The sequence below is a fragment of the Megascapheus bottae genome, chromosome 5 (genome assembly GCF_031878675.1).
Source record: "Megascapheus bottae isolate mThoBot1 chromosome 5, mThoBot2.hap1, whole genome shotgun sequence".
Taxonomy (NCBI): Eukaryota; Metazoa; Chordata; class Mammalia; order Rodentia; family Geomyidae; genus Megascapheus; species Megascapheus bottae.
Genome location: NC_143513.1, coordinates 35,128,165 through 35,142,112, shown reverse-complemented (window position 1 = coordinate 35,142,112; position 13,948 = coordinate 35,128,165). Strand labels below are relative to the sequence as shown.

Below are 13,948 nucleotides of genomic sequence, written 5' to 3'. Positions count from 1 at the left end.
GGCTTTTTTTTTTTTTCTGTGTATGTGTTACCGAGGAATCAAACCTGGGTCTTCATGCATGACAGGCAAGCACTCTACCACTAGGCCAAACTCCCAGCCCCTAGTATATTACTTTTGTTAGAATTGTTTTTGGTAAATACTACTCTCTCTGGCATATAATTCATAAGCAGAAAATAAATGTCAATTGAGAAATTATTAAGCTCATTCTAAGAACGTAGGCACCTTTGAAATTGTGCATTTCGATTTTACCAAAAGCCATAGAACATGATGACTTCCACATGACTGAGGATACTATGAATGATTTTTTCAGAGATTATGTGTGATTTGCACAACTGAAATCAGACTGCTTCAATTTAACTGTAGTACTTTAAAGTAGTTAAAAATGCAAAATGGGGCTGGGAGTTTGGCCTGGTGATGGAGTGCTTGTCTAGCATGCATGAAGACACGGATTCGACTCTTTGGTACCATATACATAAAAAAAGCCAGGCTTAAGAGGTAGCTCTAGCCCTGAGAAAGCCCAAGACAGTGCTGAGGCCCTGAGCCTGGCAAAGAAAAAGAAGAAAGAAAGAAAGAAAGAAAGAAAGAAAGAAAGAAAGAAAGAAAGAAAGAAAGAAAGAAAGAAAGAAAGAAAGAAAGAAAGAAAGAAAGAAAGAGAGAGAGAGAAAGAAAGAAAGAAAGAAAAAGAGAAAGAAAAAGAGAAAGAGAGAAAGAGAGAAAGCAAGCAAGCAAGCAATCCAGCAATCCAGCAAAAGGGAGAATGAGGAAGTGAACACAATGCATAGCTTTAACCCTATGAATTCATTTTTATAGGACATTATCAGAAGAATTAAAGTCTCACATATGGAGCAAATAATAAGTGAAACAATTTTAAATGAGTTAATAGACACATTTTTTTCTATTTGAGTTGTTAAAAAATATTAGAGCCCCAAATGATTTTAGATCCTAGAGAGGAATAAAAAGTCCTTTCTTGCAAATACATGAAAAGTGGACATTCCTGCAGCAAAAAACAATCAAACAACAAACAAACAAACAAACAAACAATGTAGACATTAGTTTGTACAGCTTCCAACTTGCCCATGGTACCTCTACCAGAGTACTTATGCTTCCTAACAATAACCATGCTGAGCAAGCAGAGGGAAGTCATCACACAGTTAATTCTCTCATGGAAACAGAATAATCACAACAACCAATAAGTTATATCTCCCAGAGGAAAGTGAGGCCAAATCAGCCTTTAACCAGTCATGTGTGCATGTGCATGTGTGTGGGCTATAAATATTTAACCTGTATTATATACCAATGTATGAATGTTATGAAGTAAAGGATATGTACTGAATGACCCTAAGAAAGTTTACAAACTTAAAGTCAGGAAACTATGTATATAAGGAAAGCATATATTATGAAACATTAGGTTGAAAACAAAAAAAAAGTAGCTACATTTTATGCCTATATCTTTGCCATCAAAAATAAAATAATCATGAAAAATGCATTAAAATTATCATCCTTGTCTCTGAAGGAGCAAATTGATTTACTTAGACTTGTTTTACAGAAAACCATAGTACTGAATTTTCAATACTTAAGCCTATCCCAGGACGATTGCAGGCATAAAAGTGCTCTTTCCTGTGGCAAAAGAACAGCTGGTTATTACTGAAAGAAAACTGACATGCCTGCTAGATATGTTGAACCTCTAATTAATTTCTATTCAAGTCTAGTGACATTTTTAAAGCCAATAATCTACAGCAAAAGGCTATATAGGTATATAATATTGAGACTAATAAAATCCTCTCAAAATATAGATACTTCCTTGGTAGCAAGTCCCTATTTCTACACACACACATATATATATATATATATGAATATGTGTATGTATAAATACATATATATACCCACATCCTGTAATGATGATACTTACTTCAAAAGAGGATTTTTTAGTCTAATCTGTAGCATACTCCAAAACACTATCAAATATTAACACAAGACTGGATATGACACAGAAACAAAGACCCAAGTTCTGCATGGTTTCCTATGGGAAGAATTTGAAAGTTAATTCTGCTCAAATAAGATGAACCAGAGAAAGTCATTCAATGGTTTAATTGTAAAGGTAAATATAAACCTTATATATATGAAATAAAAATATACATGAGGTGTGATAGCTTATTAATAGGCTATACAACTCTGTCTGTTTATTGGTTTGCACATTTAAAATTAGAAGATCACTTAAAGACTATCTTAAGGACTCAATAATAACAAAACAGACTATTACCTAAACCTTCTTATACAAAAGCTCATTTTGGAAAGCCGAAGAACTGCTCTCTACCTTCTCTTGCATTCACAGTAAAAACCAAAAGCCAAACAAAACAAAACAACAGAAAAAAGAACTACCAACAGAAAATATCTCAGAATATGTTAGTTGGCAAACTCTCTTTACAAATGTATTGTTTTCAAATCCCATACTTATCCTATCCATTACTCAAAGTAAAAGCTTTTCATATGCAGTGGTCTGCACAAAAAGGAAAACAGAAAGAAAAGAGGGAAAGAAGGCTGCATGGAGAGAATGGAAAGCTACTTAATCAGATTAGGAAAAGATCAGCTCCCTTGAAGGCCTATTCATTCAGTCTTCCCATTCTATCATATCTACTACATCTTTTGCACAAGCACTGGGTTCTGTCAAGTGACATGAAAGCATAATAAAGCCAATAAAATCACAGTGTATGCAGTTACAATTCTATCATCCCAATCAGTAAAATCCAAATAATCTTTCTCTTAGAAAAAAACTTTCCAGACTTGTAAATAATATGCTTCCAAGACTATTAGTCACAAATTAATATTTTGAAGTTTCTAAAACACACTGTTATAAGTCTCTCTTTAGAACTTTAAAAGAAAACCATCTGGATCACAAGGTAGTTTACTTAGACTAATTTCTGTATCTAGCATCTATGTAGAGACACCATTTAAATAAATTCCAAAGCAATTTCTTCTACTAATATGCCTCAATCATTTTCTCTTTCAGTAAAACAGCTTAACAGGCTTATTCGAATAAAACATGCATGTGTTATGTGATTAATGTTCAAACAATTCACACTTAATAAGGATTAGCAAATTACTATACTATGCCTATGTTGACAATCAAACTATTGCTCTAATGAGCTTTACCAATCTTCATCAAAATGTCCTTAGTATACCAAAAAGATCAGGATACTCAGTTGAATAGCCCAGCAACACTTCTTAGGAATAGCAGAGAAAGATGAATGAATGTATATCCATGTTCTGAAGAAAAGCCTATAGGTAATCAATTACTTTACAGCTACGGCATACTAGCTATGCATTTTGAAGCAGTTAGATCTGGTTCCTAATTATTTAATTTATTTTCATTAGCTACAGAATTTTTTTTCCAGACCTGGGTTTGGGCAGAGCACTGTCTTTGGGCTTTCTCAAGGCTAGCGCTCTACCACTTTAGCCACAACACTACTTCTGGTTTCTTTTCTATGTATGTGGTACCAAGGAATTGAACCCAGGTCTTTGTGCATGCTAGGCAAGCACTCTACCACTAGCCCAAACTCCCAGCCCTAGCTAAAGAATTTTGTGCAATGATTCTAACTCTTCTCAGCATTTGGGTATTTATAAACCTTTTCCAATTTCTACTTCATAGGATCAATATACCGTGCATTATAAATTTCAGAAAGTTTTGCTTCTATTTCAGTGTTACAAATAAGACTCCATAGAACATGCTTTTATTTCAGTGTTACAAATATGACTCCATAGAGCAGGCTATTGGAACTAAAATCACTAATGACCACTTCCTACATAAAGTATGAATGAAAACTCTTCAGGGGTCGCTTAATTCAAATCTATTCAAAATATTCAAAGGCTCGTTTCTGCAGAACCAGATGGCAGGTTAAAACACAAACAATTTGGGGCTGATTTAATACAATGATTGACAAGACTTCAACTTTATTTTACTAGAATTTTACTATAAAGGAAATCAAAAGGGGAGCAAATCATTGTGCAATGATTTTCTCATCTTGTTTCCTAGAGGGGGATTGAGAGGACAGATAGTGGAGCATGACATTTCCTCAGCATTTCTGAAACTGACAAGAGCTCTTGAAGAATTCAATAGGCTAGACAATACAAAGGCTCTATGAATATTCAATGACATCTCACTTCATCTCAGGAAAATATTCTCTTTTCAATAACAGCACAAAATTCATTGGCTTTAAATTCATATATGTGTGTATACATGCACAAAGAATCTCACTATATATGTATACACCTGTATGTATACATATATAGTGAAATTCTTTCTAAGCTTTTCAACAGTTTACTATATTCCAATTAACAGGGTTTTGCCATTAAAAACTTGAATGTGTAGCAAATTACACTACATTTCTGAATCACATCTCTTATGCTTATGTATTACCTAACTATTTCTATCAAGAACTATTGGTACTTTAAAAAAGCTCGACTGGTTCAAGAAGCAAGATGGAAACTAGGACTTAAATATTTATAAAATGAACAGAGACTGATCAAGATGGGTTACCTTTGGTACATTTCCTGACTGGGAGGAAAAGTTCTTAACAAGAAATAAAGTACCACCTGGGAAACCACTGGAAGAGTGAGACTTGGGAGTTTGTAAAATATAGAGAAGTCCTGTCATCAAAGTGTGTGTGTATGTGTGTGTGTGTGTGTGTGTGTGTGTGTGTGTGTGTGTTTGTGTGTGTGTGTGAATACTGATGTATACATGCTACATATACATATCTACACACATTTATATTCAATTAACACTTGCTAATGTGAGTGTATTAGAGAGTAAATTATAGGGTCACAGATCCTGCTTCTAGAGAAAATGTATGCATATAGTATAACGCACATCACACACACACACACACACACACACACACACACTTTATAGTCAGTATGTGATGCAGTATGAATGGTTACAAGACATATGCTTCTTGAGCAATGCTTTATTTCAGTGGCTCTCTCACAAATATTAAGTTTTGTTTTTTGTTTTTTGTTGTTGTTTTTAAAGCACTGCTTTTAGTAAGAATGTAGCAATTTCAAAATAGAAGAACAGAATTAATTCTAAAATTCTAATTGTACTGTATAATAACAAGATTCAACACAACTCTTTTTGTTTGATTTAAAAATCAGTTTGGGCAGTCTGAAACCTACCACTCAAAAGTTACCTTTATCTTTTTCATTATTTGATTTAGAACTCTGTGTCACAAGTAAATTACTATAAATGACTTGAAGTTCATCTGAGTTTTACTCAGACCAGCATGAGAACTGACAGTAATCACTATAAGAAGGTTATGCATAATCTTTGACATTGTTGGAATATATTTTTCAAATATGTAATTGTTGACTGATACTAGTATGGTTGATTCATTTTCCTGGTTGGCTGCATGCAAGTTGAATTCTAACACCTTTATGATGGAAATGACTTATCAGTTAAGGCTAGTATTTAGGAGAAAGGTATTTATGCTTAGGGTTTTGAAATGTAAAGATAATACCTGGAGAACAGCACTCCACAGGGAGGCTAAGTTAGAGCAACCTTTCACACTCCAGGGTCTACGCGCTCAAGTCTATTGCATTTGTTTTCAACAAAACGAGACTTACTTGTAAACAAAGGTCATATATTCCATCTCAACATGACAAGACCATCATCCTTTGTTCAAGGTTAGACTATTCCCAATGTCCACTTAAACAAGGCAATTTCACCTGACATATCAGCCCCTCTCTTGATGGTATTACATTTCCACACCTTGTGAAGACAACTACGTGTTATGACTACATGTACAATATGTTTTAGCAACTTCTTCTTTTGCTTAGTGGCATGAAACACAAATACATAATACTGTACATTTTTTAAATTTTCCCATTTTATTTTTTTTTATTTTTATTTTTTGCCAGTCCTGGGCTTGAGCTCAGGGCCTGAACACTGTCCTTGGACTTTCTCAAGGCCAGAGCTCTACCTCTTGAGCCTCAGCACCACTTCTGGCTTTTTTCTATGTATGTGGTACCGAGGAATCGAACCCGGGTCTTCATGCATGCTAGGCAAGCACTTTAACCACTAGGCCAAACTCCTGGCCCTAAATTTTCCCATTTTATTTGAGCATAGAAATCCAAACTGAATCTGAGACCTAAAAAAGTATTTTAATATTATCCAATATTAATTTAGAAAATTATATTTCCATATTTGGAAATTTTACTGCCACTTAATAAAATAGTTTAGCATCAACCTTGTTACTCAGGTTTATGGAGGAGTAAAACATGAAACATGTCTTCTTAAATATTGTTTTTCAAAAAAAAAGGAGGAGTGACTGACTATATATATGTGTGTGTGTGTGTGTGCGTGTATACATATATATATATGTATATATATATATATATATTTATATATATATCCTTCCAGAGGCCGAGAGTTTGACCTAGCAGTAGAGTGCACGAAGACCCAGGTTCTATTCCTCAGTACCACATACATAAAAGGGGAAAAAAAGCCGGAAATGTTGCTTTGGCTCAAAGGGTAGAGCTCTAGCCTTGAGAAAGCCCAAGGACAGTTCTCAAGTCCTAAACTCGCAAAAAAAAATGTGCATAATACTATACATATATATACATATATGTATATAAGCTTCCTTTGAACTTCTAAGTCGACTAAGTTGAAATAAATTACGATATGCAGTCCAGTTGCGTATATCTGTTCAACTATTTTCATACTTTAACAAATAACAAAATATGACAGAGAACCTTATCAAAATTAATGATAAAATATTAATTTGTGATTACATTAAGCTAAAGTACAAATGTATTTCAAGCTATAAAAAGATGCAATATAAGGACATAGTTTATTTTTTCATGATATTCTATCATTTCATGTCAAGGGAAATAAAACCTCATAGTACCACCAGTGTTTTTCTGTCTACTGTGAGCTTTTAGGAAGCATAACATATGTGAAACATGCAAATGGAATCTGCTGAAATGAAGCCAATCATATTTATTCTACTATTTGTGGCCTTGTGAAAAGCAAAACTTTTAGAATGTGGATTCTGGATTGCATTGCATAGATTTCAGCCTGAAACAGTTATATTTAGTAGATGCTTTTGGAATTCACTACAAAGCTTTAAGTCTAATGATCAGAGATGTAATTAGCTCCAAAACAAATGTCAAAGTCTTAGAGTACACATCAGAGTAAAAGATATATGTAGTCAGAACAGAAAACCACCTCTTAGTAGTATGACTGCAACTAATACACAACAGATTACTTTTGTTGCCTGAATTTGGATCTACAGCACAGAACCAGAAAATATTGTTCAATTGAATCCTGCAAAAAACAGTACAAACAACACTGATTTTATTGTTGATTTCTTCCATGTATGAAGCTATTTATGTTTACATCTGAAAAAAATAAAAAGTTATGATCAGGAAAGGTAATTTAAAAAGTTTATCAAATGTATTTTACTATCTATAGTGAAAATGAATTTAAATGGTTTATTGTATTAATAAAATACCATCTCTTTTCTCATCTAATAACTCTTAGCACTCTCTCTATATTACCATCACAGTAATTCAAGAGTTTTCAAGAATATCAACTACCAGGAAAACATCTAGTACTTTTCACTGCCCATATCTGCTTTTAAACAAATATTAGATGTGGCCTGCTATTCAAATAGAATTGTAAAGTAGAAAAATGCAATGGCCTTTTTATAATAAAATGTAATTTTTAAAATATCACCAATTTTTCAATAACACAATTATATCCATGTAACATAGGTCAATATATTATAAATATAATAGGTTTATATATGCCTATACTTATCTATATATGCCTATATATGTGTATATAAAACTTAAGATTTTGAAATTTTTTGACAATCTAAAGTATCACTGCCCAATTTTATCTGTTGTTCTTCCTGAGTTAGATCTACACATTGATTGGCCAGGTCTGTAGTTCCCTTTCAATTTCTAATATCAGATATAATTTTTCTCAAACCATAGTTACCCAGACTTTTCACCATCTCAGTCAATAGGTCAGCCATGTTGGTGATGTCCTTTAATTTTATACAAATGCTAACAATACATTGGCATATCTTGATGAATCTACCCATTTTATTATCTTTGCATTAAAAAAAAACTTGTAAAAAAATCACCAATTTTACATTGATTAATTGTGAATTTAATTCTCAATTTGATTTTTATTGTACATTACAGTTTTAAGTAGGGCTTGATCAATAAAGAATTCACAAAATCAAAAAGCACATAGAGACTTTGAAATAATTTAGATATTATAAGTTTCTATTTCATCTGTAAAATAGACAACTCAATTGCTATTTCACCATTTTTAAAATAAGATTAGTGAGATTTTTACAAAATGAAGACAGAAGTGCCAGATTCATCAGCACTGGATAGTGTGAAGAGGGAGATTAAAAGAGGAAACATCTTTTATAATGCTTAAGAGCTCTCCCCAAATTTCTAAGTTAAATCTGCTCCAGCTACCTTCCTTGGTTGAGAATGTTACAATGATCTGTCATCTCCATACCTCTTCCTCCCACAGTACACCCACTGAACTCTCCTTATTTCAAAGGGGATTTCTTTCCACCACCTCAGGCTACTCATCACTGACAATAAAACCATTTATAATTCCTGCCTTGTTTTCTTAATTCCTTTTTGTTTTTAAATAATTTACCTTGAAATTTAATTAACTCACTCAGACTGCCAGTTTGGTGAGTGGGCTGTCTTAATAGAAGAAAGTGTGATCTTAGACAGAAGGTAGGTTTGCTTTTGTGTTCCTGTTGTTATGGAAACACATTTCCCCCCTTTTTGTTAATAGATGGGCAAAGGAATGAGTCTCACTCTGGTATTATCTTTCCTCCAAGGAGCAGAAAAATCATGAAGATATGCAAATCTGTCAAACTTGTAAAACATGAAATTTATGAACTAAAAATTGTCATTCTTGCTTTCTCCTTTATAGAGATTGTGTGTGTGTGTGTGTGTGTGCGCGTCTGTGCGTCTGTGTGTGTGTGTGTGTCTGTGTCTGTGTCTGTGTGTCTGTGAGATGTGTCCTCATATACATACTTGAATTCTGAGCCTGGTGCTATTCTAAGTATTTTTGTTCAAGGTTGATACTTTGCCACTTGAGCCACAGTCTCTTCCAGATTTTTGATGTTTACTTTTTTTTGATGGTTATTTTCCTGACAGGTCTTGCTTTAATCCTCAGTCATCCACATCTTAGACTCTTGAGTAGTAGGATGAAAAGCATGAGCATCTCTTGTACAAATAATACATCTTTTTTGTCAATCCTGAGCCTATAACTTAGGGACTGAGAGCTGTCCTTGGGCTTTCTCAAGGTTAGAGCTCTACCACTTCAGCTGCAGTACTACTTCTGATGTTATCTACACATATAGTAGTAAGGAATCGAGCCCAGGTCTTCATACTGCTAGGCAAATTACGACAAGACCAAACTCCTTGCCTACACCCTTTTTTAAAAAAACTGAAAATCTTCATTAGCTATTTAGCCTTTATTTTTACTATTTTTCTATTGTTTTCAAGTAAGTTTTAAAAGTCTCAGTAACTGGCATCATGAAATATCTTTTGATAATTCTCGTAGTAGTATACGATATATTTCTTAGATACAAAAAATGTTTAAGTTTTTGGCTCTCTAGTACAAATTTCAGGCTTTTTGTCCTTTCCAGAAAAAGTTCAAATTGTATTTCCATTAAACAATACAACACAGATGTTAACATTAATATGTTAACATAATTTGATGGTTAAAACCATAATGATGATCTTCATGGATTATATAATTTCCTTTACATACGATATTTCAGTTAAACAATATAAGACAAAAATAAGGAAACACTGAGCTCTTTACAATACTAAGCCTTTACCAAGTATTTCTTAGGGATTATTTCACCTACTTTTCTTGCAAGATTTGAAGGTTCTGTTATTTATTCAATGAGTAAACATGTTAGAGAACATAACTTTCTCTACATCACAGGTTATCAATTGGTGGCTGCGTCTTTGAGTAGTGATTATTAAAACCATTGTCCTTACTCTACTTGATGAAATAGGTATACAATTCAATCTCACTATGAAGAAGAATAATCTTAAGCATTTATTTAGGTTTTTTTACAAAGTGATGCACCAAAATAGTTAAAATTACATAAGGCAGGAAATGAGTACATTTCTTTTTGAACATTGTAACCCCCTCCAGAATTTTCTCCTAATATTTTTTACCCCTAGACCCCTCTATCTGCTAAGGTTATATAGCTCATTTTCCACATAGTGCCTGGTGAGTATCCCTTGGACCCACTATTTCTCTTCTTTCCCTTCCCTCATACCATTTACCTGTACATAAATATCTAGATAGTGAAACCATTGTCGATTAGAAATTTTCATTTTTGTCTTGAACATTCAAAAAAATCCCTTCCTCTAACCACTACTCAAATTAAAAGGAATTCACTGGTTTTGCTGCCACATTAACCACACTTTTTGTCAGATGTCTTCAATAATTTGATTTATGTGCTATATTGGACCATTTCACCTTGTTGGTCTCATCCACATTTATTGTTTATGTATTTTATACCAGATTTTACCAGAAAAAAATAATATAGCTGTTGTAAAGTTTGCAAATGTGAGAAATTGCCATTGTTGGACTCTTTAATGGAAGGCTTTTGAGGAATCACGCAAGTAAAAAATTATAATTGAAAGTCAAAAATCTAAATGGTAAAAATGGCATAGCTGTTTATCTCCTCTGAAAATTATCTCCAAAGCAAGATATAGTATTGCTCTTGGTTTATGCATAAAAAATTCAGTTTATCAATTAGTTTTTCTTTTACCTAAATATGAATCATATTTAATTGCTTCATATCCATAATCATATTAACTATGAATAAATTGTTTTAGAAAAAAATCTGTTCTGTGACTCAAAGGAGATTAATTACTAAAAGACAAAAACAACCCTTTGCTATCAATCAAACAAGCAGAAAAGCATGGCCACCTAATGAGGATTCAGCTTTGTTAACTTTCCCCAAATCTCATTTGTAGCACAACACCACAATATATATAATTCTCAGGAAGATAGCTTGTATCTAAGTGCCATCTCATATTATCTTCAAACCTTAATACCATCATAGCAAATATTCTCTTACAGTGGTCCAGGCCATTCAATTAAAAAAAAACAATATTATTTCATCATTCTTAAATCCATTGCTACCCATTCTTGGTATTATGAAAAAAATAATTTATAGCATCCCATGTGACTACAGATTGATTAAAAGGGATCTTAATGGCTATAAGTTTTCTTTCCCTCTTGTTGCACACAATGACAAATACATTACATGAATCACAGTGTAAAATTCCCAAATTCTTCAAGTGAACAAAGCACATTTAGTAAATATATTTTAATGGACAATAATTAAAACTGTGGTTATAAGGAAAAAAAGTTTTATGTACAATTCCAATAAATCTATAAGCACTAAAGATATAGTTCAGCTTCTCGTTACAATCACTACACAATCATTTATCATGCAATTCTTTACCAGAGACTTATAAGTAGTCTAATGTCAAAGAATGAGGAAATTATTTTGCCTTAACAATTATTAAAAATATGCTCTAATTATAAATTCATTGGGTATATTTTATGGATTTTAGGGTGTATGTTGCATGTGGGCAATGTAAGTAATGTTGTGTATATATTTATTTAAATAGTTATAATTTATTTCCAGGTGGAAAAATAAATTTTTCAGAAGCTATTAGTTTAAGAGAGTTTCTCAGCATTAGCTTTCAGATAAAAGCTTTGGGAGCATCTCAAAGCAGTCTAGATTTATCAAGTTGCTTTTCAGCAAAAAGGTGTTTAATTAGGTTGTCTCACACTTCTCGAAATCTGAAAACCTAATCACCACCTTCAAGCTCAAAGAACACAGCAAGTTGCTTTGAATATTATCCGGTGTAAAATCTTTGGTTTTTCCCTTCCATTCATTTCCACTTCTACCAGGCAAAATTCTAACTTTAAATGTACTCTAATAAAAAAAAAGATAAAGTCAAAGTCATATAAAGAAGACAAACAACTAAGTATATACGTGTGTGTATATACATTACTCACTTCAAGCAAAACTGGATGTTTAAGAGCAGCAAATGAAAAAATGACCAAAGAACTACAGAGAAGAGCAAATTATAGAATTAATGGAAAATTTCCAAAGTAAATCATGTATATTTCGCTCTCAATTATGACTTGGGTTCAGCTTAAAGATAAAAGATTATCATTATATGCTGAGATTGTAAGTACCTTCTCCAAAACACAATGCCACTTTGCTACAGTGCCTTTCTTAGTCGTGTTTACATTACTTCACATATTTAAGATAAATTTGAGACAACTCTTTCCCTCTCCACTCCGGGTTATCACATATGTAATTTTAGGCCTTTCAGAAATTATAACGTACTTTAAGGACACAAGAGAATATGTTAAATATAATGAGCTATAAAATAATTTATTAGTCAATAAGGTATCAAAGAAGAAAATAAGGGTAGCAAGACATTTAATCATTTAGAATTGTCCCATTATTCCTAACTATACTATTATTAGCACAATATCAAGGCAGTGAAAACTGTCAGAACAGGCCCCAAGTTACTTAGTGCAAAACAAGATCAACAAATGCATATAAAATCTCAGAAGAAATTAATCTCTGATGATAGAGAGACTAAACACTAAAGTAAATTGAGTGGTATAGCTGATGTAGAATTGGCTTCCATTTTTAATCTAAGTGGAAATTGGGGACTACAAAAAGAAGAAACAGAATAAGGAGAACAAGAACAAATTAAAATAATCCCTACACTGTGGCTTTATGCTAAGGAAACTGAATTGAAGTAAGTTTCCTTTGCAGAAGGGGAAAGAAAATAATTACTCATTTGGTTGGTCCCTGACATTATATGTTTTAATAATACCTTTCATTTCTACCAGTCCTGGGGCTTGAACTCAGGGTCTGGCACTGTCCTTGGGCTTTCTCAAGGCTAGCATCCTACCACTTGAGCCACAGCACCACTTCTGATTTTTCCCCTACACTTGGTAATGAGAAAACTAACACAGAGCTTCATGCATGCTGGGTACTCTACCACTAGGCCAAACTCTCAGACCTTTCTAAAAATATCTTTACAGTCTTAACACATGAAAATATTTGAGGAGGTCATGTAAAAATAAAACTGATGGAATAAGAGACTAGTAACATTTTGTCATTTCAGAGATGTTTTTGTTTCAAGAAAAGAATAAGTCTGATTTTCAATTTAATGTGATAATTTTGGCAGAGACTTCAAAATCTCTTCTAACTTGCTCTATATATTTGATATTAATTCTAGTGTTCCTTTTGGAAAATCGAAAACACATGTACATAGTTCATTTACAATAACAAAGTCCCAGAGTTCAAGCCCTACAACCGAACAACAACAACAAAAAGTACCAAAGTAAGAATGAGAGCATCAATAAAGACTACAATGTTGACAGAAAAAGGCAATGTTTCACATATGTTAAAACCATGAAATGTAGGGGAGAAACCTTAGAAGATAAACAGTGACTGCTAAGTTTGAGATTTGGGGCCCATATTGAATCTGACAGGTTGATTAGGGATCCCAATATTTGGCAAGGGGGAGCTTAACTATAAAATGAAGATACTGATTTGATAGTCATCTCTGTATACATGAACATTTTTAACGTGATCAAGAAAAGAGAATATAAAGAAATAATCAAGGATTATTTTGTTGTTGTTGTTTTTGGTTATTTTTTTTAAAGCATCTGTTTGTAAGATAGATCTAGAACTGAGCTGGACATGGTGGCTCCAAGCTACGATCCCAGCATTCTAGTCATAAAACAAAATAAACAATGCCAAAAAGAGCTGACAGACTGGCCCAACTGATAGTGTTAGCTTCATAGGCATGAGGCCCTAAAAAAAAAAAAAAAAAAGAA

General features: G+C 33.0%; 1 protein-coding gene across 1 annotated transcript in view; it reads right to left on the bottom strand.

Moving 5' to 3' along the window:
* Positions 1-13,948, bottom strand: part of Cacna2d1 (calcium voltage-gated channel auxiliary subunit alpha2delta 1) — a 366,878-nt gene that overhangs the window by 154,875 nt on the left and 198,055 nt on the right. The gene's annotated exons all lie outside the window — the stretch shown is intronic.